The sequence below is a fragment of the Pinus tabuliformis genome, chromosome J (assembly GCF_031772625.1).
Source record: "Pinus tabuliformis cultivar Carrire ecotype Pingquan chromosome J, CPIR1, whole genome shotgun sequence".
Taxonomy (NCBI): domain Eukaryota; kingdom Viridiplantae; phylum Streptophyta; class Pinopsida; order Pinales; family Pinaceae; genus Pinus; species Pinus tabuliformis.
Window position 1 is genome coordinate 1,420,250,368 of NC_142295.1, and position 27,313 is coordinate 1,420,277,680.

The following is a 27,313-nucleotide window of genomic DNA, read 5'->3' on the forward strand; positions in this document are numbered from 1 at the left end:
CATGGTAAAAACTTGCTTTGTTGTCCTGAGCTTGCCTGCTCGTATACAAAAGTGGATCTTCGGGATTTTCTTAGACAGAGCGCAGAGCTATGTCTCTGTTATGCACACAGTTTATAAAATTCACAACTTTCTATGAGTGAGCCTTAACAGTGGCTCAATTATAAATCAAACCTTGGAGAAAATCCTACATACATACTACGACGACAATTCTCATGCAGCGATAAGAAAACGCTTGTAAATTCATGCACAGACTTTAATTCACGGTTTCCTACCCCTTCAACACGTCGACTTCACCACCTTTCGAACCAATTGCATGGGAGAACTATGTTCAGGCTTAGCTCATTCCAGAATTTCCACCTTCGACGTGAACAGTCCAAATTCCTCCGTAATGTTGGGCTTCATGTAGCACATCTTCCTGTGGAAGTCGTGCACAGATTCTGGGGAGCGCTTCAGTGGTTCTGGACCTTCTGTGCAGCAACAGGACATTGGAACAGGCCGAGAACTTGGGTTAACAGCCTTCAGAGAATTTAGGATGCGTACTCGGCTGCAAAATGGTTGAGAATAAATGACTGCAGTGCGCCATAAGTGATTCAGCCGACGGATTTGAATTTCTGCGGAATGCGTGGTGCGGGGGTGAGCTGTCCCCGTCGGCCCATTGGCTGATGTCACCTGCTATCATTCCGCTACATGTATGCCTGACCGCCGAATCCTTCCCTGTATATCTACCGCCACCATTCCTGTTAGATCGTTGCTTCTCTCCGACTGGACGCTTCCCACGTGTCCATTTCCTGTCTTGTCGACATAACCAAAGCCTTTCGGATCCGATGAGGCCGTCGGACTGGTTGTGGTGGCCAGTTGAATGGCTACCCGACTTGTTCAATCCATTCACTTCCATAGTTATGCACATTTTAGAGTATATCTTATGTAATTTGACGAAACAGGGTGAGGCACTTACTTGTGCGGCTGTGGACGTGATTTTTCTCATGCTTCAGGATGAGGGATGATGGATCCACTTGCTGCTGCTTCATGCACAGGCACGGGAGCTCCTCTTCATTGACTGCTGCTGGTTGCGAGACCGGTTTCCTGGTTGTGGATGGTGCATGGGCCGGCTTCATGAGTTGTAGGTTCCTTGATGGTGTGTGCTCTAGCCGGATCAACTGCTACAAGATTCCTGTAGGACATCCTGTAGCCATTTCTCCTCCTGGGGTGCATGCCGAAATAGTGGAGTCACATTCACAGGTGCATGGTCCTTAGATTGCCTTGACAGGTAAAGCATTGAGCCTCTGCATGCTTTATTTCCCACTTAAAAATATTTTTTCTGAGAGTCCAACGTTCTGGTATGACTGTGCAGGTATTTCAATCATATGGCAGCAATGGTGGTGAAAGGAGGCGACAGCAGTGGGGGATGGAGAAAAAAAATTGGTTGCATGCCTCCTCATCAGACTTCGAGCTTCAAATTCTTCTACATAGTCGGTCCTGGCCCGTCCAAAGGTTCTATAGGATGTTTCCTGTAGAAATACAGAACTTCCTGTAGAAAGTCCTGTAGCTTCCTGTAGAAGGCTAAACTATGACCAGATTGCACCCAAACCTTGGAAGAGATGAGTGTTTATGGAGGGAGTGCTGGTGAGATCGCCTAGTAGCATGGTAGGGACCCTTGTCCTTGAGTTGAGAGGCCTCCTTTTTGCATGGAATACCTGCAAACTACATCAATTTCCAAAGATTAAGCCTATTTTTCTGTTTCTGCCTCCTTCTTTTTTCTTTTCTTTTTTCTCTTCTTCTTTTTCTCTTTTTTTGTTTTTTTTTGTTTTTTTTTTTGTTTTTTTTCTTTTTAAGAGACAGCAGGGGTGCCTCAATGAGGTTTTCACCCCTACCATCTGCCTTGGGTGCCTCAGAAAGGTTTTCACCCAAGGATCTTTTTTATTATATATATATATATATATATTTTTTTTTTTTCTTTTTTTTTTATGATGCTCAGGGTATGCCCAAAACAGAGGCAGAACCCTTCTCCATGACCAACACTATTTTTTCCACAGTTTTGATGAACTCTTGCCTCGAAAGAGGTTTCCTGTAGATCTTTAGTCGATGCCCATTGACGAGCATGGGGATGGCTTCCTCATCAATGGTTCGAATAAGAACAGAACCATTGTCATTACACTTCTCCACTGCATATGGTCCTAGCCATCTTGTCCTCAGCTTCCCCTTGAAATCCTTATGTCTAGAATTATACAGCAGTGCCCAATCTCCCGGCTGGAATTGTTTGTCATTGAGGTGCTGGTCATGCCATATCTTCCTCTGAAGTTGAACCACTTCTGAGTGGAGAAGGGCCTACATTCAGTGTTCATCTAGCCCATTCAGCTGCAATAACCTTTCTTGTTGGGCATGGCTGAGATCTAGGTCCAACTGAGCTGCCATCCTCAATGTGTTGTACTCGAACTCAATTGACAGCAAAGCTCTCTTCCCATAGACCAGCTCATAAGGTGTGAAGCCGGTTGTGGTCTTCCAAGTGGTGTTGTAAGCCCAAGTGGCCTCAACCAGGCGATCTTCCCAATCCTTTCTGTTGCTGCTCACCACCTTAGTCAAAATCCCTTATAATGCTCTATTGGTGACTTCCACCTACCCATTTGCTTGAGGATGATAGGGGGTGGAAGTCCTATGCTTGATCTTGTGATGAGCGAGCAAGTGTTCAATTAAGTTGGAGGTGAACTGGCTTCCTTGATCGGTGATTAACTCTCTTGGGTAGCCAAATTTGTAGAAGATGTTTTCTCTTAAAAACTCAGCCACCTTTTCTTCTGTCGCTACTTTGATTGCCTTGGTTTCTGCCCACTTTGTCAGATAGTCTGTGCACATAATGATGTAAGACCTTTGCCTTGAAGGAGGATTGATAGGACCCACAAAATCCATACCCCACTTCTCAAATGGTTCAAGAGTCACTTGAGGTTGGAGAGGCATTTCGTGCCTTGGAGTCAGCTTCCCCATCCTTTGGCATCAGTCACATTGGCTGATATATCTCTTGACATCTTGATGAAGTGTGGGCCAATAGTAGCCTGCCTGTAGATTTTTGAAGGTAGCCCTCTTGGCTGCAAAATGTCCTCCACAAGGCCCATCATGACAGGTTAGGAGGATGTCAAAGACTTCCTCCTCCCTTAAAAAATGCCTTAAGATCTGATCGGGGCCAAGTTTGAATAGGTTGCCCCCGATCCAAGTGAGTGAGGCACTTTTCCTCACAATTCTGCTTTTCTCTTTTGAAGATAGATGCGGAGGGAACTGTGTTGAGACCAGATAGTTTGCTGTATCAACAAACCATGGAGAGAGTACTGAGATAGAAAACAGATGTTCATCTGACATCTGGTCATCCACTGTTCCATCTTCACCTGCAGGTAAATCCAATCTAGACAAGAAGTCAGCAACAACATTTTCTTTACCTGGTTTGTCAACGATAGTCAAATCAAACTGCTGCAACAAAAGTAACCATCTAATAATACGAGCATTCACATTTGGTTTATTCATTAAATATCTAATTGTAGCATGATCAGTATGTACAAATGTTTGATAGCCAGTGATGTAGTGTCGGAACTTTTTCAGGGCATGGACCACGACCAAGAACTCTTTCTCAGTTACAGTATAATTCATTTCTGCCTTGGATAAGTTTTTGCTGACAAAGTATATGGCATATGGGAGTTTTTGTTCAACCTGTCCTAAGGCTGCCCCTATGGCTTTGTTCGAGGCATCAGTGTGGATGTGGAAAGGTAGGGCCCAGTTTGGACCTCTCAATATCGGGGCGGACACCAACTTATCCTTTAATCCATTCAGAGCCCTTTGACAGTCATCCGTCCATTTGAACTCAACATCTTTTGCTAAGAGGGCAAACAGTGGCGAGGCTAGCTTACTGAAGTCTTTAATAAATCTTCTATAATATCCTGCTAAGCCTAAGAAACTCCAAACATCTCTTACCTTCTGAGGAGGTGGAACCTTTTTGATGAGAGAAATTTTATTAGGATCCATCTGCAATCCTTGGTGAGAAACGGTATGTCCTAGCACGGTCCCTTCAGTCATCAGGAATTCACATTTTTCAGGACTAAGGGACAGGTTCATCTCAATGCACTTGGTTAGAACTTTTCCCAGATTGGAAAATGCTTCCTGGAAGTTGGACCCATAAGGAGTGAAGTCATCCATATATATTTCCACCGAATCATGGACCAGCTCAGAAAAGATGCTCAATACTGCTCTTTGGAAAGTGGCAGGAGCATTGCATAGCCCAAAGGGAAGGACTCGGTAAGAAAAGGTACCCCAAGGACAAGTGAAGGTGGTCTTATCTTGGTCTTCCGGGCTGATTTGGATCTGGTTGTACCCACTGAACCCATCTAGGAAAGAGAAAAACTTCTTTCCCGCCAGTCCATCCAACACTTGATCTATGAAAGGCAGAGGGAAGTGGTCTTTCTTGGTGGATTTGTTCAGTTCTCGGTAGTCCACACAGATTCTCCACTTTCCATTTTTCTTGGGTACCAACACCAGAGGGGACACCCACTCGCTATCTGAGATGGGGTAGATGAATCCTGCATCCAACAATTTTTGCAATTCTTCTTTGACAATGTCCTTAAGGGTTGGATTCATTCTCCTCTGAGGTTGCCTGACTGGTTCACAATCTTCTTTAATGTAGATGTGATGGGTACAGACTAAAGGATGGACTCCTTTCATCTCCTTATAGCTTCAAGAAAAAGCATCTAGATGACTGGCCAGTAGACTATACAACTCATTTTCTTGGGAAGGAGATAGGGAGGAGCTGATCTTTAACGTTCTCTCGAGGCCAAACTCCACATTTTTAACTCTGGGAGAGATTGGATCAGTCACACAAAGGTCCACTAAGGTGCTGACTTGAGTATCCTCCACCAATTTCTCTAAGGACAATGCACTGGGAGGCAGATTCTGAATCAAGGTCTCAATCAAATCATCCTCGGTTTGAGGACCTCCCCTGGTGGTTTCTAAGGTGCACAAGGGTGAAGAGTACACCTCATCCTCTTCTCCTTCTTCCAACCAAAGTGGTAAGTCATGCTCTAATAGAGGTTGGGCAGGAGGGTATAGGACTAGCTGCTTGGAAATAGGACCATTTTTGATGGTCATGTTTCTTTCTCGGCAGCTTATGTAAGCATCCGCAGTGGCTAACCAAGGTCTTCCCAAAATAAGGGGGTATGTAAGAACCAAGAAGTCCGTAGGATACTCCCAAGAGTCAACAGAGACCAAGACATCCTCCACAATCCCTTCAGGAGTCACGGTGGAGCGATCTGCCAACTGCAGAACCATCCAGGTCTTCCTTAAGGAACCCTAAAGGTTGAGTTTGAGCATGGTATCCCTGGTCATCACATTAATGGCAACCCCTAAATCAATCAAAGTGTGGGGTATGATGGTGCCATTGATGTGGACATCAAGTAAAGGACTCCCAGGATCCAAATACTTTGGACAAATTACTTGCCCCAACATAAGATCAGACAGTTGTCCTATGACATTGATGGTTGAGGCATCTCTTTTTCGCTTGCCTGGGTGCCTGAAACAATTTTCCTTAACCAATTTGTTGTATATCGGTACATCTTTGATGGCTTGGAGAAGTGTATTCTCACACACAACTGTTTGAGTTCTGCCAGAAGCTCATTCTCCTCTGGGTCGGGTTGTGTGGTTACTGTTAGTCTCTCAGGAAAGGGTGGAGTGGCCTTACGTTCACTTTCCTGCTTATCTTCATTGTCCTCTGGGGGAGTAGGTTGGCGATCCGGAAGAGTCTTCCCGGATCGTAGGTTGATCTCCTGGATCTCCACAGCATAGGTAGGGCATGTTGTTTCCCCAGTATATACCTACTGGGCCTGTCGTTGTTGGGATTCGGGTTTGGTTGAGCAGTCATTTGGGGTTGTCTTGGAGGAGCAGGAGGTAATGGTTATGGTTGAGTTAGTGGTGGAGTTAAAATGGCGGGAGAAGTGTTGTACTGGGGCCTCCACCCCGGTTGAGGTGCATTCCACTGAGGCTGTGGCTAGACATGTGAGTGAAACGAATGAGTAGCGGGCTGAGTATGCTATTGAGGTGGGTAAGACCATGGAGGAGGAACAGACCATGAAGGATGAGCAGGGGGACCCTAAGAAGGCATAGGAGCAGATTGGTTGGGGCTATAATAAGCTTGGGATGTCCCTTGCATCCCTTGCTGGTAAGGTCTAGGTCCATGCGGCCTCCTTTGGTTGAGGAAGTAGAGAGGTTTAGTGGGTGCCTCAGGTCCTTGGTATATGGCCTTAAATCTAGGTAAGGTTGTGCATTGGTTTGTGGGGTGGTCCTCCTCACAAACAAAACATACCTCTACCGAGTGTAATGGACACTCGTTCTTAGGGTGCTTCCTTGTACACCTAGGACAGAAGATGGCCAAAGCCCTCTCAACTTCCTCTTTATTTTGCTGGATTCGGAATGTATCAAGTTGCATGGCAATGGTCTGTCTCACCTCACTTTTGAGGTCCTGCAGCTGATTAACAAACTCATGCTTGGAGAAAGTAGTACTAGCTGAAAGGGGGTTTCCCCTGCCTCTTTTCCGGGCTGCCCTAGAGTGGTTTCTAAACACAGTCTTTATATCCTCATAAGGTAGTTGGTAAATATCTCCTCCAGCTAGCATGTGAAGGGTATCTAGAAGGTCTTCAGGGACTCCTCGGAGCAGGACCAACTTGAGAGATTCAGGGTCAAGTGTGCACCTGGCCCGTTTATAGCTAAGTTGGAACCTTTCCTCATAATCTTCTAAAGACTCATCATTTCCCATGGTCATTCGAAAGATTTCTCCCTTGGCTTCCTTGGACCTACAGTAGTCCTGGTATTTGGTATTGAAAGCTTGCTGCATCTGAGCCCAAGTGGTGATACTGTTTCTAGGTAAGCCCATGAACCAGCGTAATGCTGCATCCTTGAGGGTAGAGGGAAAAAGTTTCAATTTTTGCTCATCTTCTGTATAGTCATAGGTTTGACAAAGGACAACAAAATCAAACAGGAAGGTATCAGGGTATTCAATAGTCAATCCATGGAAGTGAGGTAAAGCAGAGGGGCTTATGTTTTTCATTTTCATGTCTCCATTGGTCTCTCGGATGGGAAAGGCACCTTCTATTCTCTCGTCTTCTCTTCTACCGTTTCGGTTTTCAGCCATGGCTTCAGGTGGAGTGTTCTCTAACTCTTCTTCTATTATAGGATCTTCGTATATCTCAGGAGGCTCACCTATAGGTTCTTCTGGATCACTGTCACCAAAGAAGAGAGAAGGGTGACTCAGTGAAGTGGTGGGGGTGTTGGGTAAGAATTTGCCGGTTTTATCTCTGTTCCTAAGAGGCATGAAATGGAAAGGCTTTTGATTGCTTTTTGCTTTGTTTCTAGCATCTGCAAAACTGAAAATAGATTGAACTGCAACTAGCTATCTTGCTGAAATGAAAACGCGGAATTGAAATGAAAGTAGGAAATGACTAAGCTATGTTGCTCAAATGAAATTGCAGGAATGAAATGCTAGTCTACACTTGCAGAATTGAAATGCTAATCTACGCTTGCAGAATTGAAATTGCAGAATTGAAATGCTACTCTATGCTTGTAGAATTGAAATTCTAAGCTACGCTTGCAGAATTGAAATTGCGGAAATGAAATTGCAGAATGGAAATGAAATAAACTATTTAGCAGAAGGCGAGTGTAGGAAAATAGAAGAAAAGCAACAATCACCAATACTCTGACGCTTCCCCGGCAACGGCGCCAAAAGGATGGTGGGCTCCAGTATTGCAGCAATAACTTTGCAACTCCTGGGACTCCCTTCTTTACTTTTATCAACCCGGTAGTTCGTAACAAACTTGGAAGTGATGATGCTGTATGCACAAGTACTAGCTCTTGCCGCAGCTGTCACTTGGTCAGTTGGCACAAGTTCGCTAGGGGCTTAAGCCAACTTCTATGGGCTCTTAGAAGAAGATTTTTAACTGATAGATGGAAGCTAACTCAAAGGAAGCTGATCCACTTGCAGAAAGAAACTGAAAGCCAAAAAGTAACATAAACCCTAGCAAACCCTAATTCTACCAGCTAGTCCTACTGATGCAGAGGAGAGAATGCAAACTATTAAAAGAGATGCCATTACTTCTATGAAGGTAGAATGCACATGTCTAGGCTACCTCTATCTAAAGGAAACATCTTTTTGTATTTTCAAATAAGTTATCAGAATTATCATGCATGTGTTTTTATGGCTTTTTACTGTGCAGGGGTGGATCAAGGAAGAGAAATGCTTGGAAAAGGTTGGGAAGGTTCAGAGAGGGTCTAAGGAGTCCCTAATACCCTTCCAAAGAGTTTCGCAAAGTTTGGCTATCCAACAACCTCATTTGTAAGCTTCTACAGGAAGTCTGCAGGGGTTCTACAGGATGTTTCAGGGATTTCTACAGGATGTTCAGAAATTTCTACAAGATGTTTTAAAATTGGATTTTGGAGGATGGGTGAGTGAGAGAAGATGCATGAATGGATACGGAGGTAGGGTAGGGGCCTGAAATGACCCAGGGACTGATGGATGGAGTGATGAGAGGGTGTGGAAAGCTGACTTGACTTAAAGAAGGCTAAGACAATGGAAGAGCAAGAAGGTAGGGTTACGTGGGCAGAAGAACAGTTGTGAGATGAGGAACCTAACTAGGAGATGAAGCAGCTGGCCTGGACGAAGCTTAGTTGGATGAGAGAGTGATGGAGATGCCCTGCACAGTGTACACTTAACCGAATCAACCAAGTCCTGCACACAATCGAAATCTTAGCTAATCTATCCTAACTGTCAACGAAACAAATGAACAACAGCTTTATTTATAAAGAGAACCATGTACAACACTTAAGCAAAGAAACATCTCAAAAGTTCTGAACGCATGACTAACCTCTACAAATGAAGACATTACACCAAAGATTGCATGGTCAAGAAAACTAGTGTTTTTGTTGGGCAGCACTATTTTTGCAATTCCAGCCCCTGATCCAATAAGGGAGAGGTGAAACTGAGAGTGTGGACAACCCCTTTTCCTGGAGCTTTATCGATTATTATCCTACCAATCTATTCTACACATCTGAAGCAATTCTATTCCTCAACAATGACCTATTTAACCAACACAACTAAATCTTGCTCAACAGAACCACATTTCAAATGCATAAAAGGAAAATCATAATGCATAAAGAAAAGATAACAATACAAAGAAGGAGGCCCTAGGTTCTCAGGTTGGGCCCAACCCCAAGAGCTATGGCTCCTATAGAAAACTCAGAGCTGATATCAAATCTGACTGCTTCTCATTATCAAAAAATAATCATAAGTCAAGAGTTATGCCAACAATGTCTACAAGAGAACAAAATGGAGCTAGCAGCACTGTAGTGCAAAGTATGCAAGAGTTTCCAAAAGTCCCTCACGAAGGCTGAGGCCTTAACATTTATACACCACGAGGCCCTAGCTGCATGGAAAATTTTAGGGGCTAATGTTCGCCCAGTGGGCTAATTTTCCATGATTTTTCCACAAAAAAGATTCGCCAATTTCCAATTTTATAAGAGACGATTCGCCCAAATTTTAGAATATAAAATTATTTTACCTTAAAAATCGCCAACATTATATAGAGACTATATATAAAATAATTATAAATTTGATTAATTTTACAAATATATCAATAAACATTTATAATTTGCATATTAGGGATTAGTGAGATTCGCCAATGTTTTAAAATTCAAGAAAATTTTCCATCCTTAAAATTTTCCTTGCCTAGCTGGCCTCCTAAATCTATGGGACTTGGCTTCCCAAACTATGAGTGAACAGCTCCTTCCAAAAATCTGTTTGGCTGCCTTCTAGATCCGGTTTTGGTGGCCTTTGGAGCTCGGAGTTGGGGGTGAAGATCCCGAGGGAGGCTATTTAATGCCATAGACAACCCCCCTACGAATCCTCAACCCAATCTTGGCTGTCTCCTAGCCCATGACTGCTCGGTTTTGCTCCAGCATGTGTCAAAAAACCTGAAATGAGCACGTGTTAGCCACCTAGGAAGAGTGACTACCCTTATTCGTACAAATGACATAAACATACTAAAAAATAATGCATAAGTTATGAAAAATGAAGGATTGAACAAGGGTAATTAGGCCAAATGAGCCCAAAATGTTACCAAATTTGGGGCTCATCAGAACATGTACATATGCATCACATCCAAATACCCTCAGATGTGAAAGAGAGGATTTATTACTAGTCCATGCCTCTTGTGGAGTTTTATCCTCCAACGTTGATGAAGGTGATCTGTTGACTAGGTAACATGCTGTCTCCACCACCTCTACCCAGAATTCATGTCCTAACCTGGCACCACTGAGCATGCTTCTTTCCCTTTCCATCAACGTCTTGTTCATTCTTTCTGCAACTTCATTTTGCTATGGTGCATATGGAGTAGTCTTCTACCGTGCTCTACCACACTTCTTACAAAATTCTTCAAATTCCTTACCACAAAACTCTCCACCGTTATCTATCCTCAGCACCTTTATCTGCTTCTCTGTCTGGTTTTATACCAAAGCCTTGAATTCTTTAAACCTGTCAAAGACTTCAGATTTCTTCTTAAGGAAATATATCCATGTATTCCTTGAGAAGTCATCTATAAATGATACATAGTACACAGACTTACCCAGTGATGGAATCTTTACAAGTCCAAACACATCACTATGCACAAGCTCTAATATATGTTTTGCCCTCGTACCACCAAAGGGAAAACTCACTCGATTCTACTTCCCATATACACAATTTTCACAGAAATCAAAATCCAGAGAGCTATTTCTCATACCTTATACCATACCTTTACCATGAAGTATTCGAAAGCCCTTCTCTCCAATATTTCCAAGCCTTTAATGCCACAACATGGTCTTCTCTCCAGAGACCACTAGATTTTCTTCTCCACTTTCAGGAACCATAGAATTGCTACACCCATCAACAACCGTGCTACCTTGCAGCTTGTACAGAGTTCCAATATGAACTCCCCACTTCATTACCAGTGCTCCCCGAACCATCTTGTAGGTATCCTTCTCGAACACTGTTTTTACACCTGCATCATCTAACTTGTTTACAAAAATCAGATTTCTGGCCAATGCGGAATATGCATAGCACTCGGAAGTGTTCTAACCCTTCCACCTTGCAACTTCAACTTTACTTTTTCACGACCAACGATTCTAGCCTTCTTATCATCCCCTAAGAAGACATCACCACCATCGTATTTCTCATACTCATAGAATCACTCTCTATGGGGAGTGAAGTGAAAGGATGCACCTGAGTCAATCAACCATGCCTCATGATCTACATGTGTACTTGAAGAAGCCAAGTACACATCCCCACCTTCATCTGAGCTGGTTTTAGCCTCTGCAGAAGGAGCATCATCATATCTGTTTCCTTTATCAGGAGCTTTAGATTTATAGTCCCTTTTGTAGTGCCCTTTCCTTCCACATTTCCAGCACACCACATTTATAGGTTTTCCTAGAGATTTATATCTCCCTCAAGATTTAGATCTCCCACTCAATGACTTATTTTTGTTTCTGTTCTAGGACCATCCTCATACAGATAAGGCATCACCATTCTCGCTCTCCATATTTTTATGTCTCATCTCCTTCGTCAGCAAGGATGAGACTATTTCATCAAACTGCAAGGCAGTTGCATTGCTACCTATTGCAATAACCAGACTATCCCACGAATCGGGTAGAGAACACAACAAACTGATGCTCCTATCTTCATTTGAAATTTTAATATCAATAGATGCTAATTGACTTACCACAGTATTAAATGCGTTCAGATGCTCTGTCACCGAGTCTCCATCTTTCATCCTGAGGTTATATATCTTTTTCAGCAGGAAAAGTCTATTCAAAAGAGACTTAGATTGGTACAAAGTCCCTAACTTGTTCCACAAAGCCTTCGTCGTAGCTTCCCCTGATACATTCAACAATACTGAATCTGTGACACACAATCATATTGTGCTCTTTGCCTTCTGATCCAACTTCTTCCATTCTTCATCAGACACTCTCGTTGGTTTAGTACACGGATCTACCGCGATCCACTGATCTTTATCCACCAATAGATTCTCCATATTGAGTTTCCAAAACTCAAAACTTTGACCATTAAATTTCTCGATCTCTATCTTTCCACTGCTTGCCATCTTCTTTCACCACCAGAATCGATCTCACAAATATCCCACTAAACAGGGTCTACCATAAGCCCGAGTGAAACCCCTTAGCAACAAAGGCATCCCCTTGAAGCCAAAACAACTGTGATACCAAATTTAGGTTTTAACCCCATACAAAAATTACCTACATATGAATTCTAAAACACAAAAAATAAACAATGTGAGAGCATAACACATAAAACACATATACACAGAGATTTTCCCCTAGATCTACAAACTGGGACTATTAGCTTGATTTTTCATTATGTTCCTTTCAATGTTATAATACAGTTTTATACATGCTGAAGCATCCAATACCATGGATCAAAATCCATCGCGTCCAAAACCATGGACCGAAAACCATCGCGTCCAAAACAATGTGCAAAAATCATGCACAAAACCATAGATGGGTCCACCCAACCTAGCATAGGGTCCAAAACCAAAATTTTATGGGGCACTGCCACAGACCCCATAGAGTGGGGTTACCTACACCCCTCAAACCCCCTGTGACCCCCACCCCACTATGCAATCGTCGCAACGAAGGGGGGGCTTCGCCCCCCCTCTAACCCCCCAGTTAACTACGTGGGCTAGTCTATGAAAGAATATAACACAACCCAACATCTAGGTGCTACGTTTTGTTCCAATTCTCTATTCTAGGAGTGGTGTGCACTTGTGCGGGCTACATGTCATATGTCTGTACCCATCAGGAAAGGTGGGCGGGCAAGTTGTTCTGCCCTTGGTAACCGGCTGTCATCCTTAGCAGGGTTTTTCCAAATTATAGGTGCATCATCCTCTTGCATCTGTGCCAATCCTCAAAACCTCCCTAATGTGCACCCCACCATCTTGCAGGCATTGCACGTAGTGCCCATTTCAGAACATTGAACCACTATTGTTCTGGTACTGCGCTTTAAAATTTGTTCAGGAAGTCATCCACTGCTATCAACCCATCATATGTAGGTAGATCCCTTGCCTTTGTTGTCATGCAACGCAATGATCTAACCATCATGTTGAAAATAAGAGTTGTTACTTCGTGCAGTTGATTCTGCCATCGCTCTATTTCTTCATCCGAATCCGAAGCGCAGGAGCTTTTGCGCTCGCACAAAATCCTTCCATCTGTAGTTGAATTCACCCAATCCTTCTCTTGCGTAGTTATATTGTAGATGCAATCAAGATCGTCATCACTATCATCGTTGCGCACCAGTTTAGTGTATCGCACTCCTTTGGCTTGATCTAGTGGTACTATTATGCGTAGTGAATGTTTCTCAAAAATCATTTTGCACTTCTTCAGGTTGATGACTCCATTCATATCTGTGGCCCAGTATATTCCTAGTAGCGCGGGATATGGATTAATGTCATCGACTATCTCTATCACTTCAAAATCTTCCTGCGCACTTGCACCGTCAATATCCACCATGACCCCTTGCAATCTTCCCATGGGCAAGACCTTTCGTTGGTTCGCCATTTGCAACTGAATAGGAGACGACTATAACATGGGTCTACCCATGTGTTCCCATGTTTTCTTTGGAAATGCATTCACATTTGCATCCAATCCGAGATCCAGGGTTACCTGCTCCATTTCATATTCACCGATTTGCACAGTCAACCTCATTTCCCTTCTTATGCACAATGCATGCTTTCCAAGTTTCCAAACCACACGCGGTTCTCCTGACCCCACACACCTAGTGATAAGTTCCTGTAGTCCTCTTATTGCCTTGCTATCGCGTAGCAGTTTCATGCATGTCTCTGGAAAGGTAGTGAGCATTGAAGGATCCATCCTGGTTCTTGTTGTTCCTTACTACCTGAAGTGGAGGCCTCTGTGAAGCTCTTCATAGCTTCCATGAATGTCTCCTTCCTGCATTCTAAATCAAATTCGGGTTCCTTTGTAGGAGCCTTGTGAACCCATGCACTTTCTTTTGACTACTTACCTTTAGCATCGCCAGTGGTCATACCGCTCCTGATCATCATGTTTACGTTTGGGTCTTCTTCGCATGGTTCAGACCTCATCATTTGCAAATTCTGAGTCGTAAGGGGCTGGAGTACCCATTTTTCGCACATCTTCGCTATCAACGAAGGGAAATCTTCTACGTCATGATCAAATTGAGTACAGTACAAACATGATGTCCTTGTCGGGTTTGTACAATCGTGGGCATAGTGACCTAGCCCTCTGCAATTATAATAGATTAGTTGTCTGCTACCCCTTCCTGGTCTCATTCCACCTCGACCTTGACTGTGCCCCTGAAATCTAGCGCGTGCCATTCTTGTATTTGGGTCGAGGGCTCACTTTTTGGTTTGCACCCTGTAGGTAGGAGTTTGATCCATCATTAGTTCTTATCTTCTGCAAGTGCATTCATCATGACCTACTGAGCTGCAAAAATTACAAAACAATTGTTGGGATGTCTGCATATACGTCTGCAATAGACGACAATTATCCGTAGTGCGTTTTCCTCCTATTTGACAGATCGCGCACCATAGTACAAGCACTGTGCTGGGTCCTGCTTGCACCTCAAGTCTTAATAGCATTAGCCCTCCTCTCGCCAAGTAATTCGTGAACACTGGACAATGCTCCTTGTCATGCCCTACCTCCTTGCGTGCCTCTGGCCAAGGTGTCCTATCCTGTTTCAAACTTTGCATCTCTAGACATAGATTTTGCAGTTGCGCGTGGATTTGTTGGACTCTTAGACCAGGGTCTTGTATAGGGGTCTCATGCAATCTCATTGCCATCTCCAAAGCTTCAGCCTGGGTGGAAATTTTTTTCTGTGACAATGTCATCCTTAGATGTGGTGTTAGTGACACTACAAACCATGCACGGTGTTGTCCATCTGTCAAAGTCATATTGGCTTCATGAATCGCACTTCAGTATTTGGTCCAGATCCTAGGGGGTCTCACCTAGGAGCATCACGATCTCAAACCCGATAATTGATTGTGTCTCCGAATTTGGCCTGTTGAATTCCCTGTTCAGCACGGTTTGGATTTCTGTTATTCCTGTGTTTGGATGATCATTAGAATGCTTGATGTACCATGTTAATGCATGATCCTGAAACGCGCTAACTAGCATAGCATTTTTGATATTGTCATCCACAACTCCTTGTGCTTCCCATAACTCCCTTACTACGAACCATAATTGATCTGGATCTTCATTCCCTACTCCTTTGAATACTGGTAGTTTGATCGCACTCGCCATACTGAACTATGGTGGTGGTGGAGGTGGGGTGGGTGGAGATGGAGGTGAAGGGGGTGAGATGGGTGGTGGTGTAGGTGGAGGTGGTAAGCATGGAATTCACTGCCTTATCAAACTGACTGCGCATCTTGGAGAAACTTTCACGAGCTCTTCCTCACTTTCCCGCGAGGGTGAAATTAAGGACTAGTTTCTAATTCTTCACTTCCTCTGCTTCTGTAGATATTCCCACTTTGCGTAGCCCCAACATTAATTTATTCGCATAACCCACTTTTCACACAATAGCATCCTAATCCAAGTGTTCAAAGATTTAATATACTTACCTCGCGGTCCTTTGAGGAAGCGTCGCTCCGCTTCACTGTAGCGATGGTCGTATCTACCATGAACTCAGCGATAAATCCTCCTATAATTTGATCGAGCCAATGGTCCACAACTCGCGCAATCTTATCTCCTCATGCTTTTAATCTATGCACTAATTCTGGAGTCCACACGATTGGTTTGTCGAGCCTACACCTTTATTGACTGTTTGCTAGCTTTGCGATCCATTCATACAGCTTAGAAGGAAAGGATGTAAAGAAAATTTTGTGTATTTTCGTATATAAGTAGCGCCCCAACCACTGTTCCTTAGATACTCATGGATTCCTGTTTTCTTGCGCCACGAACTCGTGAATCTTCTTGTCCAACCACTCTTCAATTTCTTTCTTTGTTGGATTCCAGTGACACGACATTAGACATCCCTTATGAAAATACCGATCTTGATAATGGAACCATTTGTTGGCTTGTATGGGCCTAACCTAGGTTCAGAGGTGATTTAGCCAAAAAAATCCCAGTACTATTGGCCATTTCTGTAACAGTCCACAGAGCACGGAATGAAGTCTCACCCGAAGTAGTATGGGAGGGTGCTAGCACTAGGTTTCCACACCTTGGGAATGTCTAATGAGTTATGGCAGTCCGTGGTTTGACCCTGCGCACACGTCGCTCCACGCATCTATTAGTTCCACGCAACTTGTGATGCTGCCTTCGCGCAACCCTACTCATGGCGCGATCCATATTATTAACCAAGTTCCTTACTATTAACCTGTTATTATCCGATTACTTTAACTTATCCTTGTAAATCTAGTGATAATTAACAGTATATCCAACATTCATATAAGTGTGCACGATAAAAAAAATAGTATAAATGTATAAAATGAAATATACAAGTAGACACACAGAATTTGGAATCAACTTCTCTTTATTATTCTTCGTTCACGGTTACAGACTCGACACCGCCTTGCGCACTCAGTTGCAGGGATCTGCGCACTCAGTTGCAGACTCTACTAGGCCTTTGCGCACTCAGCTGTAGAACCTCTTCCTACTACTACGACCCAATACACTTAAACTCTTACTCTATGCTCGAACCACTCGTATTCATCTACCTCCTTCTTCAGTATCTTTACAACTTAGAGCCTCGCTCTATTTATACAATCCCATGGTTTGCGAACCATGGGTAGGCCAACATGACATTACATTACATTACAAAACTTAGGGCGTACAACCCTATGAATCAACCTATACTTCACGCTCCGCGCTCTCAATTCACGGAGTCTTATAACATATTTGACCAAAACTTGGGCTTTGAGCCCCAAAATGTGCTATGGGGGGATTCCATGCCCAACAAGATGAATCCAACTTTGTGGAGTTTGTCAATTTTCTGTTTGATTACTTCTGCCTTAGAAGGATGTAACTGACTTATTTCTACCTAATGGGCTAGGCATCAGGCCACATGTCAATATGGTGTTCCACAATGGTGGGACTGATGCCTGTAAACTTAGAGTAATCCCATTAAAAAATATCCCTATATTCTTGGAACAAGGATGTGTATGTGGTTATTTCCTTTGGAGAGCATGCTGCCCCCAGGGAGATCTATTCAATTTTTCTAGGTTTGTTTGAAATATTCACCTTGATGGTAGGTGAACTATTTGACATGTTCCCTTCCCCAAACACGCCGGGTGTTGGGATGGGATTTTTAAATCAATTGACCATTCTTGGTGGTAGGAAATCTTTTGACTCTATGACACTAATATCGTGGGTTGGTGACCTAGAAGGCACAAACACTTTTTTGGGTAGAAAAAATGAACAATGGTGCATGATGTCCCATGGAAATTCAATTTTTGTCATGGCCTCTAGATGTAGGTTTTAACCTCGTACAAAAATTACTTGCATATGAATTCTAAAACACAAAAAATAATCAATGCAAGAGCATAACACATAAAACACATATACATAGATATTTTCCCATGGATCCCAAAACCGGGACTACTAGATTGATTTTACATTATGATCCTTTCAATGTTACAATACGTATTTATACATGCCGAGGCATCCATTAGCATGGATCGAAAACCATGACGTCCAAAACCATGTGCGAAATCATGCACAAAACCATAGGTAGGTCCGCCCAACCTAATATAGGGTCCAAAAACAAAATTTTCGAGTGTGCTGCCCCAGACCCCATAGAATGGGGTTACTTTCACCCTTAAAACCCCCTGTGATCCCCCCCGCTGCGCAATCAACACAATGAAGGGGGGGCTCTGCCCCCCTTCTAACCCCCTAGTTAACTACTGGGCTAGTCGCGGAAAGAATATAACACAACCCAACATTCTCCCACTTGTTCTTTTCCTTCCACAGGGGGCCACAAGAGAGCTTATTCATTTATCCAGCCCTATAATGCCCATTGTTTCTCTACACCAAGAGAACTTCTCAGAGCTCACAAATTTTGTTAATGCATCTGCAGTATTCTTCAAAGTGTCCACCTTTACCAGCAACACATTTTTGTCTTCTATCATATCCCTCACAAAGTGATACTAAACATCAATGTGCTTTGTCTTTGAATGATATGCAGGGTTCATTGCCAAGAAAATTGCACTTTGGCTGTCACAGTCTATCCTTATAGCTCCCTGTACTAACCCCATACTTGAACACAATCTCTGCAACCAAACTGCTTCCTTGCTTGCATGAGTGGTTGCCATGTATTCTACCTCTGTAGTTGATTGTGCCGCTACAGATTGTTTCTTACTCATCGAACTGACTGCACCTCAAAATAGGTTAAACACATACCCACTTGTAGATCTTCTATGATCCAGATCTCCAACCCAGTCTGCATCAACAAAGCCATGAATATCCAACACTCTGTCTAATCCTGGTCTTCCTTGGTAGCACAAACCATAATCACTAGTGCCACGAATATACCTGAAAACCCGCTTCACTGTTGTCCAGTGCTCCTTCCCTGCTTTTGACATAAACCTGCTTAATACTCCCATTGCATGTGCAATGTCTGGTTTAGTACAAACCATCACATACATCAAGCTACTGACTACACTTGCATATGGAACACGGGACATGTCCTCTTCCTCTTCTTGTGTCTTGGGACACTGTTCAATAGATAAATTTACACCTATAGGAATAGGAACCTTCACTGGTTTACTATCCTGCATATTAAACCTCTGCAATATTGTCTCGACATACTTCATCTAGTTTAACGAGAGCTTCCTCTTTGTCCGATCTCTTTTAATTTCCATGCTCAAAATATAGTTTGCAGCACCAAGATCTTTCATATCGAATTTGGAGGACAAATGGGTCTTCAAATCATGGATAATTCCTTTGTCATTTCCAACCAACAACATATCATCCACATACAAGAACAGATAATTAACACGGTCACCAATTAATTTAAAATACACACACTGATCTGCTTTGCTTCTGGTGAAGCCAAGTCCCTGTATAAATGTATCAAATTTCTGATACCACATCCTTGGTGATTGTTTTAACCCATACAGAGAATTCTTTAACCTTCACCACAAAACCTTCAGGTTACGTCATGTAGATCTCCTCTTCCAGATCCCCATGAAGAAATGATGTCTTCACATCCATCTGTTCTACCTCAAAATCAAAAGAAGTAGCAACAGATAAAAGTAATCTAATAGAAGTTACATTGGCAACAGGAGAAATAATATCACCAAAATCAATTCTCGGCACCTGGGAATAACCTTTTGCTACCAACTGAGCTTTGTATGTCTCCACCTTTCCTTCTGCATTCGTCTTCTTCTTGAACACCCATTTGCTGCTAATGGGTTTCCTTCCAGTTGACAACTCCACTAGATCCCAAGCCTCATTTTTTTCAAAGATGCCATTTCATCAACCATGGCTTCTTTCCATAGTTTTCCATCCTCTGAATCTACTACTTCCTTCACAGTTCTGGGATCATCATCAGTAATAGATAAAGAAAAATTTGAACAGAAAGCAAATGGACTATACGTTTCTGGCTGTCTTCTTTCTTGAACTGATCTTCTCACACCCAGAGTTTGTGGCTCTTCATCTTATAATTCCTCCTCTACTGTAGAGTCTGATTCTTCCTCCTTTATCTCAAACTCTATCTTCTCAGGTTCCTTTGGTTGGACTTCATGTTTAATAATGTCTTTCACCTCTTTGAACACCACATCTTGGCTGTACACAACCTTCCTTGTTACTAGGTTCCAAATCTTATAACCCTTAAAACCATCCTTATACCCAATAAAGATCACTTTTCATATTTAGTATCCAACTTGGTTCTTTTCTCCTTTGGAACATGTAGATATGCATCACATCTAGATACCCTCAAATGTGAAAGAGAAGGTTTCTTACCAGTCCATACCTCTTGTGGAGTCTTATCTTCCAATGTTGATGAAGGTGATCTATTGACCAGGTAACATGCAATCTCCACCACCTATGCCTAGAATTCTTGTCCTAACCTGACACCACTGAGCATGCTTCTTTCCCTTTCCATCAACATCTTGTTCATTCTTTTTGCAACTCCATTTTTCTCAGGTGTATATGGAGTAGACTTCTACCGTGCTATACCACACTTCTTATAGAATTCTTCAAATTCCTTACTACAAAACTCTCCACCATTATCTGTCCTCGGAACCTTTATCTTCTTCTCTGTCTGGTTTTCCACTAGAGCCTTAAATTATTTAAACTTGTCAAAGACTTCAGATTTCTTCTTAAGGAAATATATCCATGTATTCCTTGAGAAGTCATCTATAAATGATACATAGTACACAGACTTACCCAGTGATGGAACCTTCACAAGTCCAAATAGATCACTGTGCACAAGCTCTAATATATGTTTCACCCTTGTACCACCAGAGGGGAAACTCACCCAATTCTGCTTCCCATATACATAATTTTCAAAGAAATCAAAATCTAGAGAGCTATTACTCATACCTTCTACCATACCTTTACCATGAAGTATTTGCAGGCCCTTCTCTCCAATATGTCCAAGCCTTTGATGCCACAACATGGTCTTCTCTCTAGAGACCACTAGATTTTCTTCTCCACTTTCAGTAACCACAGAACTGTTACACCCATCAATAACAGTGCTACCTTGCAGCTTGTACAGAGTTCCAATCTGAACTCCCCACATCAATACCAGTGCTCATTGAACCATTTTGCAGGCATCCTTCTCAAACATTGTTTTTACACCTGCATCATCCAACTTGCTCACAGAAATCAGATTTCTGGCCAATGCAAGAATATGTAGAACACCCGAAAGTGTTCTAACCCTTCCACCTTGCAACTTCAACTTTACTTTTCCGCGACCAACGATTCTAGCCTTCCTGTCATCCCCCAAGAATACATCACAACCATCATATTTCTCATACTCGCAGAACCACTCTCTGTGGGGAGTGAAGTTAAAGGATGCACCTGTGTCAATCAACCATGCCTCATGATCTACACGTGTACTTGAAGAAGCCAAGTACACATCCCCACCTTCATCTAAGGTGGTTTTTTCCTCTGCAGAAGGAACATCATTAGATCCCTTTCCTTTATCAGGAGCTTTAGATTTACAATCCCTTTTGTAGTGTCCTTCCTTTCCGCATTTCCAGCACACCACCTTTACAGGTTTTCCTGGAGATTTAGATCTCCCTCTAGATTTAGATCTCCCACTCAATGAATTATTTTTGTTTATGTTCTAGGACCATCCTCATACAGACAAGGCATCACCATTATGGCTCGCCATACTTTTTCTTCTCATCTCCTCCATCAGCAAGGATGCGACTATTTCATCAAATTGCAAGGAAGTTGCATTGCTACCTATTGCAATAACCAGACTATCCCACGAATCTGGTAGAGAACACAACAAACTGATGCACTTATCTTCATCTGAATATTTAATATCAACAGATAATAACTGACTTACCATAGTATTAAATGCATTCAGATGTTCTGTCACCGAGTCTCCAACTTTCATCCTCAGGTTATAAAACTTTTTCCGTAGGAATAGTTTATTCACCAGAGACTTAGATTGGTACAAAGTCCCTAACTTGTCCCACAAAGCCTTCCTCGTACCTTCCCCTGATACATTCAACAATACTGAATCTGAGACATATAATTGTATTGTGCTCTTAGCCTTCTGATCCAACTTCTTCCATTATTCATCGGAAACTCCCATTGGTTTAGTACCTAGATCTACCGTGACTCACTGATCTTTATCCACCAACAGATCCTCCATCTTGAGTTTCCATAACTCAAAACTCTGACCATTAAATTTCTTGTTCTCTATATTTCCATTACTTGCCATCCTGTTTCACTACCAGAATCGATCCCACAGATCTCCCACTAAATAGGGTCTACCACAGGCCTGAGCGAAGCCTCTTAGCAACAAAGGCATCCCCTTGAAGCCAAAACAACTCTGATACCAAATGTAGGTTTTAACGCCGTACAAAAATTACCTGCATACGAATTCTAAAACACAGAAAATAAACAATGCGAGAGCATAACACATAAAACACATATACACAGAGATTTTCCCCTAGATCCCAAAACCGGGACTACCAGATTGATTTTTAATTATGATCCTTTCAATGTTACAATACATATTTATATGTGCCAAAGCATCCAATACCATGGACTGAAAACCATTGCATCCAAAGCCATGTGCGAAATCATCACAAAACCATAGGTAGGTTTGCCCAACCTAATATAGGGTCCCAAAAAAAAAATTTCCGGGGTGCTGCTCTGAACCCCATAGAGTGGGGTTATTTGCACCCCTCAAACCCCCTATGATCCCCCCTTCTAACCCCTTGGTTAACTACATGTGCTAGTCATGGAAAGAATATAACACAACCAAACACTAGAATATCTTCGTATGAGTGAAAAATATTATCTAGCATTGACTTAGGTTGTTCCAAGCCTTGAGGTTGGGGTTCAAACCTAGTTTTAGTGGTCGACAAACAAGAATATGATTCATTGGCTGATGCTGTAGAACCAAGCAAGGTTCACAATGTGAAAATGGGATGGGTCTGCACCATTGGTGGTGTTACCACTGGTGTGGTGGATTTTTCGGTCTCGACAACAAAAACTGATGAGTAGACAACATGAATCGGGGTTCCTACATATGAGGAAATGAATTGTATATGGTGTTGCATGTCGTGAACATTAGGTGGTGGTAGAATTTTAGCTATGGTGGGTTGATAATGAGTAGGAAGAAGTTCTTGCAGCCTTGTTGGTGTATAAGGGGAAAAAGTATCTTCTTCAATAGGAGGTTGATGTTAAATCCTAAGCTATTGAAATGTTTGTAACATATGACATGACTTGGTGCTATGAGAGGTACTGGTGCAAATACTTCACACCAGACTAGTACTAACCGAATAGATAGTGTGGGTGGTGGCATTGCTCATAGTATGAGATGATGATGCCTGGTTGACGTCATGCGATGGGGCATCTTGGGGTGGTAGCCATCAATAGATCTTAGTATTTGTGTGATGTGACTAGTGTGAGTTTTCCTCAATGCTACTCTCATTGCGTGAAAACGTGGAAGGTACCAAAACTTCCTTGTATGATGTGATTGAGAGCAGATGTAACAATAACATTGTGTGATTTTCTCTTGATCGGAGAGATGGATTTGTGTAATTTTGAGCACTAAGCGAAAGACGACATTAAACTTACTGAATTTGTGGCATTGTTTTACCAAGTGGTTGGGTTTATCGCATAAGGCACATGTGAGGTATGATATTTTTGGTTAGGCGACCTTAGATCATTTTTTCTTGATCTAGACTGATGACGGTGAGAGGAGATGTAATGATGGGGGCCTTGCTAAACTACTGGCGACCTTTTTTCCTCAAACACACATAATATGGACCTAGGTGATTCATTCCATTATGGTGTAATGTGATCCGATGGTTCAGTATCTGATCCGACTAAATTAGAATACTCAACGATTAATCGCTGCATGAATTCTAGCAAAGAGTGGAATTGAGAAATTTGGGGGAAATGTCATACATGATTATTTCCTGCAAAAATATGGCAAGTGTGACATCTGTGATTGGGTCTGGTGCTTTGGGAAATGTGGGTAACTGAATAAAATCGGTTGAATGCCCTTAATTCAGGACATTGGTTGATCAAATGATTTGGTTTGTCGCATAAGGTGCACGTGGGTGTATGTAGGGATGTCACTGATCTGAGTTGCCTCCTGTTGTTGGGAAAAGTATCCATTCAGAATGCCCCTATCCCACTCTAAGGTGTGATAGTGCCTTAGCAACAAACAAGGAAAACTAATTGAGTATTTCTTCTTTATGAAATGTAAATGAGGAGGAAGGATGTAACTAACCTGTGTCTTCCACTAGTTTGTTGATCCAATCACTCCTCTCTTCAGTGGCTCTCAGCTCCTTGCTCCTTCACCGGCCCAGCTTCACCGAATTCCTGCAAGATCACAAGAGAGAGAAACTACATGAAGATATAGATATACATTCATAAAAAGCTCAAGATCAGATTAAGCTAAACATGTAAGCATAACAAAACATCATTGGTACACAGCATGTAGGAGAAACTCAAATAGTTTATTGATAGAATAAGAAAGTCCAAGAGGAGATACAACCAAGTGAATTCTGATCCAGCATCTACCTCCCAGCAAAGGAATCCCTTCCTCTCCTCCAACAAAGCATAAATCACCCAATGTACTAATCTCAATCTCAAACCAACAGCAATTCTCTGCAAAGTACAAAATTCCAGCCTCCTGAACCTCTGGGTGAGAGATCCATATATAGATGTAAGCAGAGAGGATGAGTCAGCTTATGTTTTGACTTGTGGCTTCTCTCTGTCAGTTCTTGCTTCCACTTGGAGGTTGAGAGCCTCTTACTCATCACTAGTCGAATTCATTGAGGAAAGTGTCATTGGAGAAGATTCTGGAAGCTTCCAGGGTCTTTCCACCTCGTTGAATGAGTTTGCCATTTGTCATTTCCCACTCAGCGCACCCTAGTAGTGCTTTTAGGTGCGTTGCAACGCACCCAACTAGTGTACTGGGGTGCACTGCAACGCAGGTAGCTAGAAGAGCTTCTGAATTGATCCTGAATTGACTGTTTTTGAGTTGTTTTTGGTGGAGAACTTCTGGGAGAAGCTGTCATTGGTTGACCTTGTTCCTTTAGGGGCAGGAACAACTCTTTTAGGGACTTTGGATCCCTTGGATTATGGACATTTCATGCTCAATGCTGTAAGGCACAAAAATGTCTATAACAGTTGCCCCCTAAAGTGTGAGGCCATTTATCGGGTGAAATGCTTTATTAGGAGGATCCGAAGTTCATTCAATGCTGGGAGGAGACCTGTAATAAGATACAATACAATACATTATTTTTCATACTGTTTTCATGATCTAGCTGAGGCGGGCATTCCCATGCTCAACTTTATAAATTCATTTTTATGTACATAGGACAGACAATTGTCTGATGATAGACTGATGATCCTGCTGAAATCATCATCCTTTAGTAGGATGATTGTCTGTGCTGCAATGTTGTACATGTCAATGTCTTTATTTTTCCTGAATATATATCGCAGCCCGGATGGATGAAACTAGATCCGGGGTCTTCAATCTCGTCCGATCTTCACTCTAAGTACAAGTCGATCCATGTGAGAAATGTTTTGAAGTCGAACATGGAAATACATCGCTTGATTACCAGTCAATGATGTAAACTGTTAACAAGCGCGAGAGGAATCACCGATAATGAAAATGACCCTCAAGGTACTGCAGTACAATTCACGTGGTGTGAATAAAGGACTTGGCATCGAACACCACGTAAAATCTTTCGGTCGAAGGTCATTGATGTATACCTGTCGCCGGAAGTGAGAAACTTGCCATTGAGGCATGCAAGCTTCAAAGTACTGAAGGGGGTGTTCCTAGATCAACTTCCTGGATAATGAGCTGATGTCGACAAGAAGCGATCCGTCAAAGGAGGGCCTTAATGTATCCCACATCAGTGACACGGAACGGAGAAAATGATTTTGATGGAGGTGAAAACGATCTGATGATATATGGTTCAGGGTGGCGGTCATGAAAGAATGAAGGATAATGTATGGTAGTGGATGGGACACGGTTGACTTCTCTGGATGACTTCTCTTGAACATATCGGCGAAACTTGTGTGATGGATTGGTAGCATTTACCCCAAAGGTGGATGGTATGGTGAGACCACGGTGATGTGATCGGTGAATGAAACAACCCAACCCGACTCAGGCACGGAGTGGAAGTGTCATGTTCAAGAGTGACTTGCTACCAATAAAGTTCTTTGAGTTTCTTCCCAATTTTTCCCCAGTCATTGCTGACCAGTACCTCTTTATTTTTGTCAAGCTTGAGGAGGATAACATACGCTTGTTCTATAATTTGCCCTTCGGGCAAACCCATCGCTATGTTTTAACGAGCCTAGCGATAGTGAAACTCGTTCTCGTCTAAAGACAAGTTTGTCGCTATTAATGTTTTTTAACGAGTTTAACGACAAAGATAACTCGGTCCCTTTTCATTTTTAGAGAGTCTAAAAAGGTACGTAAAGATAACTCCAAAGTTCCTTTTTGTCATCTAATCCCTTAAGTCCGAAAAAGTTTAAAACAATACAGAAGGGATGAGTTTTCGATAGTTTTAATGAGCCGAACAAAACAAGTGCTCGATCTTTTTGTGCAATAATCCCTCAGGTCCAAAAAGATTAAAATCTAGAGGAGGGATAGCACTTCCGGTCGCTTTAACGAGCTGGAAGGCCAAAACTCGGCAATCTTTTCATATTTTACGAGTCAGATGAAAAGAGCTTAAAGAAGACTCGTCTTTTGAGGAACGAGTGATAAAACGGGTTAGCAGCTGATTCCAGGTAAGGGTTGGAATTTTCCAATCACGACATTGTCACAAGGATGGCTAGTGAAATCACTCTTCGCAGCTGTTCCTCAAAATGGGTAAACAATCGTATGGAGGTGAATGATCGGCCAATGGAAAAGTGGAGGTGACGATGCAAACACGACCAAGGCTTTAATGGCTGATAATGTTACATTCACGGTGGTTATTTACCGGAGGATAGTTCATTTTTTAACGAGCTTAAATGGGGGTTGAAACACTTGCTTGATCTTATGTTTATTTTTTAACGAGCATGAACTATGTGCTAAAACTGCTCGATGCGGGTTTATTTTTTAACGAGCTTGAACCCTGCAGTAACACTGCTCGTGATAAGTTTGTATGCCCCCAGCATAATAACGCAAATCGAGGTGCATGCCCCCCAAGCTTCATTGCATTCAACTCGGTGGTTGGAATGAAGGTTTACCTTTGAGACATGGAAAGGGGATTTGTTTCATTTTTTACTAAGGTTGACACAGTCATATGATAAGAATGTCTCATGTAAGATTCCATTTTTTATGGAGCTTGCGCCTTACAAAGCTATGCCCCGCATCCTTTCGTTATGCAAGTTCGGAAACGACTAATCCTACGAGTTTAAAGGGTTAGACCTACAGGTTTAAAGCGAGGACCTAAAAATTTAAAAAAATAAATAGCCGCCCCTTGCTTGCACTCCAAAAGGGTTGCATGCCCCCAGGTATAAAACAGAGTTTCAAGGTTACCCCTACTTTAGTCCGATAAAACATTTGTTTCAGCGAGAGAGGCCTACCTCTTACAGGTCACCCAAAGATTGTTCTATTAATCTTTCAAACAAAACACTTCTTCGG